Source organism: Bos grunniens, chromosome 3, assembly GCF_055505025.1.
Source record: "Bos grunniens cultivar Pamir isolate PY7600 chromosome 3, Bosgru_T2T1.0, whole genome shotgun sequence".
NCBI lineage: Eukaryota > Metazoa > Chordata > Mammalia > Artiodactyla > Bovidae > Bos > Bos grunniens.
This window is the reverse complement of record NC_141167.1, coordinates 21,705,576-21,712,283: the sequence shown is the minus strand read 5'-3', so window position 1 is coordinate 21,712,283 and position 6,708 is coordinate 21,705,576.

Below are 6,708 nucleotides of genomic sequence, written 5' to 3'. Positions count from 1 at the left end.
TGTCCTCACGGGGTCCTAGCAGAGTGGTACTACGCAGGGAACATCCCAGTCTGTCTGCCTCCGAGTGTGTGAGCTGCTGGAGGGAGGAATACCAGGTGTCTGGTTCCCTCCAAGCCCACCACTGGCATGTAGAGGCCCACAGGAATGTGAGTGGAAGGGAAGGACTGGCATCAAGTCCCAGGGTTCGGACAGGGAGCAGAGCTAGGTGACCTGACCCCACCCTAGAGCCAGCACCACCCCCTTGCCTGGGGAGGAGACAACCCCCTCCACCCACACCGGGCCCCCCCAAAGGCTCCCTGCAGGCCAGGACTTTTTTTGGAGGAGGCGGTAACAGGGGGCTGAGGTCTCTGGGCTGCGTCTCTCCCCCTGCTCTGCTCCAGCCTCCGTCTCCTGCTCACTCGCTTTCTCTCTCAAGCTCTCAATCTCTCCCGGTGTCTCTCTGCTGCTTTCTCTCCCTCCTTCCCTGCCTCTCTCTCCCTGAGTCATTTGCAGAGCGGAGATGGCCTAGTCCATCTGGGAGCGAAAGCGCGGCTGCTGACGGAGGCGCAGGTAATAGCCGAGTGGAGGAGAGAGACGTGGAAATTTATGACATTGAAAATGACTGAGAGAGAGAGTGTGTGTGTGAGAGAGTGGGAGGAGAGCGTGGGGTGGGCGGGAAGGGACAGAGAGGGAGTGCTCGCACTCTCTCAAACACACACACTCACGGGCTCACACTCCCGCCCTCCCCTCCTCTCCCCTCCAACCTTGCAGACAGGAGAGGACGTGGGGAGAGGGCTGCCAGTGCAGACAGAGGCAGGCAGGCAGGCAGGCAGGCAGACAGTGGGTAGGGGTAGGACAGATTGGGCAAAGGGAAGGAGGGGGGAGAACAGCAGGGAAACCAGGAGACAGCGAGACTGGGGACCTCTGGGGCAGAGACAAGCAGTGTTCGCCCGTTGTGTCTGCTTGTCCCTGTCGTGGTCCCCACTTCAGGAGCTCTTATCTGAGGGCAGGGGTGTCCCCATGGCATATGGCAGCAAGGAGTCTGGGGCCTGAGCTAGAGCTGGAGATTATTTAGGGCTGAGTCTCAGAAAGGGCCAGAATCTGCTGCAGGCTGCACAGAAGGCCTCTGTCCTCTTAGCATGGCTGTCTCCCCAACTCCCCAGCTGGGTGAGGGGGCAGGAAATGGATGGACTAGCCCTGGAGACCGCTCAGCTCCTCCCTCTGACCATGGGAGGCAGGCCAGAATGACCTGCCCATATCCTCTTGAAGTCACAGGAGAATCTGTTTCTTTAGGGGTGTTAAGCCCCTAATCCCTTCTGCCCTAGCCACTCCTAGAGCACTCCTCCCCACAAACGGCACTGCTGGAGACAGGAGTAATTAGACAGCCTTCAGAGAACTAAGCCCCCACCCCACAGCCACCCAGACCCAACAGGCTACACTCCAGTCCCATCCTTGGCTTCATTCTATTACCTCCTGGTTCTAATGCTGCTGAGTCTCTTCCCAGCAGGAGACCTTAACCCTGGGTGCAGCTCTTTGCTCAGATTCCTTTCTTCTCTGGGCTGAAGATGCCTCATCTGTAAAATGCCTATACCCATCCCCCTTGGGCCAGAGAAGCAGTGCCAAGGCTCAGGGTAGACTCTGGTCTACCTAAGTCTAGAGACTCTTCTCCCTTGGAAAGTGTGGGTCATCCTAGCTCTAAAGGTGCTCTCAGCAGTTCTGGCTGACTTTATGGGTGAAGGTGGAGGAGACAGAACTCCTAGGCATTCCCCCCGCACCCCCCTCACCCAACACACAGCTGTCTTCCAAGGAAGCCAATGTATCAGGTACTCCAAGGGCAGAATCTTCCATGCCTTGGTATCAACAGAAGGCTGAAATCACACAGCTGAGAAAGTCTAAGCCAAGCCCTGGTCTACCTGCCCAGGCCATGCACCTGGCCCCTTGTCCTGCCAAATGTGGGCAAGACAGGTGCATTAGGGCTCTGAGAGACCTTGCCCACCATCTCCAGCAGCTTGGAGCCCAATTCTGAACAGGTGTCCAGATTTCCCCAAAGTGTAGATCATTTCCCACTTCACAGCCCTGCCCCCAACTCCCTGCCAGCCTTACACTGAGGCCCCTTCCTCTCTCCTCTCTTCTTCCTTCCCTGCTCTGTAGCCCTCTCTGCTGGAAAACTTCCTTGGATTAACCCCTCCTGGACCAGGGCACCTGAAATGCAGTAATTGAAAGCATAAGCTTTAGGGCCAGAAAGGCCCCACATTACAGTTCTGCCCTTGGGTTGGATGACCTTGGGCTCTTTATTTAATGTCTCTGAGCCTCATTTCCTTATCTGGCAAGACCAAGTGAAGTCGCTCAATCATGTCCGACTCTGCGACCCCATGGACTGTAGCCTACCATGCTCCTCCATCCATGGGATTTTCAAGGCAAGAGTACTGGAGTGGATTGCCATTTCCTTCTCCAGAGGACCTTCCCGACCCAGGGATCAAACCCGGGTCTCCCGCATTGTAGGCAGACGCTTTACTGTCTGAGGCACAAGGGAAGTCCTCATTTCCTTATCTGGCAAACAAAGCTACAAATGTCTGGCCCCAGGACATGATCACAGGAAATCATGGATGTAAAGTGACTAGCACAGAGGAGGTGCTTGGTAAATGCCAGTTGGCATCTGGCCCCAGGTACCACCACAACTGTGTCTTAGCTTTCTGGGGCACTTAGAGGGATGAGGGTGAGAGCTGAGGGTGGGAGAGAAGGAAGAGCAGTGGTAGCACCTCCAGAGGACTCTTGCTCACTTGGAAGAGATGGAGCCAGGCTACAGGGTAGCCCCAAGAGGGACCTCCCCATTTTGAGACCCAGGAGGAAGCTGCCTTGTCCAGGGTGTTCTGAGGCCCTTGCCCTCATTCTGGAGGCAGCTCCAAGGCAGCAGTGGTTGCTCTGTCTGGGGAGCAGTGGGGGAGGTGAAGAGTTCACTAGGCCCACAGGCTGCAGGCCGAGGGCCTCCCACCCAGCCCCCCGTGCCCTGGCCTAGCCCATTGTGGCCGCATAAAAGGTGACGGATGGTTAATGGGGGAGATAACGGGATTCATAAGGGAAATTTATCGGTCACTCTGGTGGTATAAATATGTTTATAGCAGACCAAGGGGAAATGAGGAAGCCCTAATAAATCACTGTAAAGCCACCAGCCATTAATAGGCGAGTGGCTGCAAGAACCCCTGTATTGGCGCTTGCAGACACCCCCTCTGGCTGCCCGCTAATGGGGTGGCGAGGCTGCAGACTCATCAGGCAAGAAGCTGGCCCCCACCCCACTACCGTGGTGGGAACAAGACCCTAGGGGCCACCTCTGCCAGACCTGAGCTGACCTGTTCACCTTTCCATGGCCCCCTCAATAGACCTGGGCTCAGTCAGACTGGAAGGGCTGAAGGGACAGGATGGGGGTGGATGGGATGTTCCAAGTCTGGGAGGCCCTGGGGCATGGGGATGAAGGAGGATCTGGAGTCAGACCTGACTTCAAACCTTGACGCTGCCAGTTCCCAATCCCTGCCCTTCTTTGAATTTTCTTGTCTGCAAAGTGACTTCACAACCTCAGAAAGCTGTTGGGAAGAAGAGAAAGATAACTCACTCGTCACAGTGCTTGACACCCGCAAGCCTCAATAGGTGGCAGCTATTCTTAGTCTTACTTTAGGCAGGGTCTTCCCCTCTGAGGCAAAGTGCTATGCACACATGAGAACACCCGTGTAAAAGTGGATTGCACTGTCCCCATTTTATCAGGAAGGAACCTGAGGCTCAGAAGTTAAAAGGCTATCAGAAGCCACACAGCTAGAAAGAAGGGGCTCTGCTTGATTTCCAAGCCTAGACTTTACCCTCTGCCCTTTAAGCTCTACTCCTTCCTCCTTCCTGGGGGTTGCCTGTCCCTACCCACTGCAGAAGAAGGGGCCCTGAAACCCTAAAGGCAAAGCCCTGGGAGCCAGGGCAGCAACTTGCTGGTGCTGGTGATCCAGGCCTAAGCTCCTTGGCCTCCAACCCCTCCCCTCCGTGCACTGCTCCTGCCCTCACCCTTTGCAGAGCAAGTGCTAGACTCAGTAACTGTGAACTCAGCTCAGCACCAGGGTTGCTGGAAGCCTTTCAAGTGATCTGCACAGAGTGGTTTGTACTTGGCTTTTCCCACCCAAACTCTTGGTCTTGGTCACAGCCTCAGACCTGGCCAAGGGCCCCTCTAGCCCAGCTCACTCCTTCATCCATTCAGATGTATGTTGCTCCCTCCACAGGGCATAATACTCACCAAGGCTCTGACCTTATGGTACTTGACTGAAACCTCATGGAAAAGTCACACCTGGATTATAGAACAGAATGGAGTCTGTGCTTAGGCTAAGGCAGGCAGAGCAGCTGGGGAGGCCCAGAGTCAAAGAATGAGCAGGAGCCCAGTAGGAAAAAACGTTTTCCGAGAGGGGAGCCTGGGAGGCAGACAAGACTTTCTGAGCCCCTGGGGCTGGCTGGTTTCACCTCTCCTCTTTCCGTGCTGAGGCTGCACAGAGACCTCCGCATCAGGCTCTGTCCTCGCTTCGTCCCTGATCTTCACCGAGTGCTCCCGGTCACCTGAATGCAAGGCAACCTGCTCCCTAGTTTCCTGCCAGGACAGGCTCTTCTGCAAACTATGCTCCCCACCCTATCGGAGCCCCACATCTACCCCCAGGGCCCCAGCCAGCAGTCCAGCCTTCCTTAGCCCAGGAGGACCGGGTCTCCACCAGGACGTGGGGAGGAGGAGCTGCTCCACCTCTACTGCCCCCACTCTGCGGAGAAGGAATCAAGCCAGCTCTGCCTGTCCGCTTCTCGGCGCGTTTCTCCAGATCTCTGTCTCTCGGTCTCGCCCCCCCTGTCTCTGCGGGTCTCTGGCTCTCTTCCTTCCAGCCTCTCTTCCCCGTCGTCGCTCTCTCCCTCCCGGACTCAGGCTGCGTCTCTCCCGCCTCTGCCTCCCGAGGCCGGGCGGGGGGAATCGCTCCGTAAATAGGCGGATGGCCCCGGGCGCTCCGGGCGCAGACACTCGTTTTTAGAGCCGGTAATTGACTCCTTTCAGTTGATAATTCATGGCTTGCATATGCGCTTTAATGCGGGCGCCGGGGGAGGGCGGCGGGCGGGGCGGCCCGTGCGCGGAGCTGCGAGCAGCGGAGCGGCTGGGGAGCCGGCCGGACTCAGGCGCTTGGCGTCCGGCCGTCTGTCCCGCCGTGCGAGGGCGGGGAAGGCCGCCTCCGCCGGATCCGTCTGTCTGGCCCACGCGAGACCCAGCGCGGGGGGATGAAATCTGAGTGCGGGGAGTGGGGCGCAGAGGCCCAGACAGCGCCCTGGGCAGCGAAGCGAGGCGGACCGTCAGAGCCTTCGAGATGGATGGGGAGGAGAAGGACACCCCTTCCCCTTGCAGCCGAAGGGGAGACTGAGGCCCAGAAAGGATTTAGGTCTTATCTGCCTCCCACAGCGCAGAAACAGGACCGGAATCCCAGGTCCTGCTTCCTAAAGGGTCCTAGTCTGGGGCCTCAGTCCCAACCTCCATAGAACCAACCACGCCCCTGGGGAGATTTCCTGTCTCTGAGCTCAACCCTTCTCCGTGAGCGAACCACGCTAAAGCTCTCAGAGTGGCCTCCCCAGGAGGAGCTGGGGATTCTGGACACAGACTCGGAGACCTGAACCGACTTCTCATCCCATAGTGACCCCCAGGATGAAGAGGGGCAGCCCTCGTCCTCTCCCACCTGGCCTTCACCTTCTGTGGAGGTCTTATCCTGAGGCCGTGACTGGGCTTCAGATGCGATCATTATTTCCATCTTACAGAAGAAACTGAGGCTTGAAGAAGCTGGGAGACTTGCCCAAGGCCTTGGAGGAAGCAGAGCCAAACCTGGACCTGTGGGCACCCAGATGAAGCTCCCCACGACTGGAAGTAACAGGAGTGGGAAGAGGAGGGGGAGGGGATGCCAGAGGTGTCTCTGGCACCTCGAAGAAGCCCCTAGGAAGAAAGGCTCTGAGAAAGCCAGTGACGTGCTAAGGTCAGGCAGACCGGGGGTGGGAGCGGGGGGAGTGGCTTCAGCTGAAGACGGTGCTGGCAAGAAGTGAGAGGCTGAAGTCAGCGCTGGAGCTGGAGCTGGGGCTGGGGAGGAAGGCAGTTGTTGACCCCAAACTTCAGCTCAGGAGAAATGAGAGCAGTCCAGCCTGTAGGGAAGTCTGGCTCAGGGCGAGGGTTCCCATTTAACTATGATCCTTGAGCAGGTATCTGCGACTCCCTTTCCCCAAGCTAATTTTAGCCAAAAATAGGATTCTTCCCCCATCTCCTAAAATCTGCAAATACACCTGGTTTATTCCTGGTCCTCCTATCTCACTACATCTCCACCCACTAGTTTTCTTGGCAATGGAGCTAAGACTGGAAAAGACCTGATGACAAGGGAGAAGGCCAGGTAATGTATGAACTATGTGAAGCTCAATGCTGCCCCCTGGTGCCCAGACTTGTGCGGCCAGCGGGGTGTAGGGAAAGGGAAGCAGGAGGCATTTGAGACAGAAAACCTCCACTTCTCTGAGCCTCTTGACAAGGTGTGTGTGTTGGTGGACAGTCGTGTGGTACTCTTTTATGACCCCATGGACTGTAGCCAGCCAGGCTTCTCTGTCCATGGGATTTCCCAGGCAAGAATACTGGAGTGGGTTGCCATCTCCTTCTCCAAGGGATCTTGCCAACCCAGGGATTGAACCTGTGTCTCCTGAGTCTCC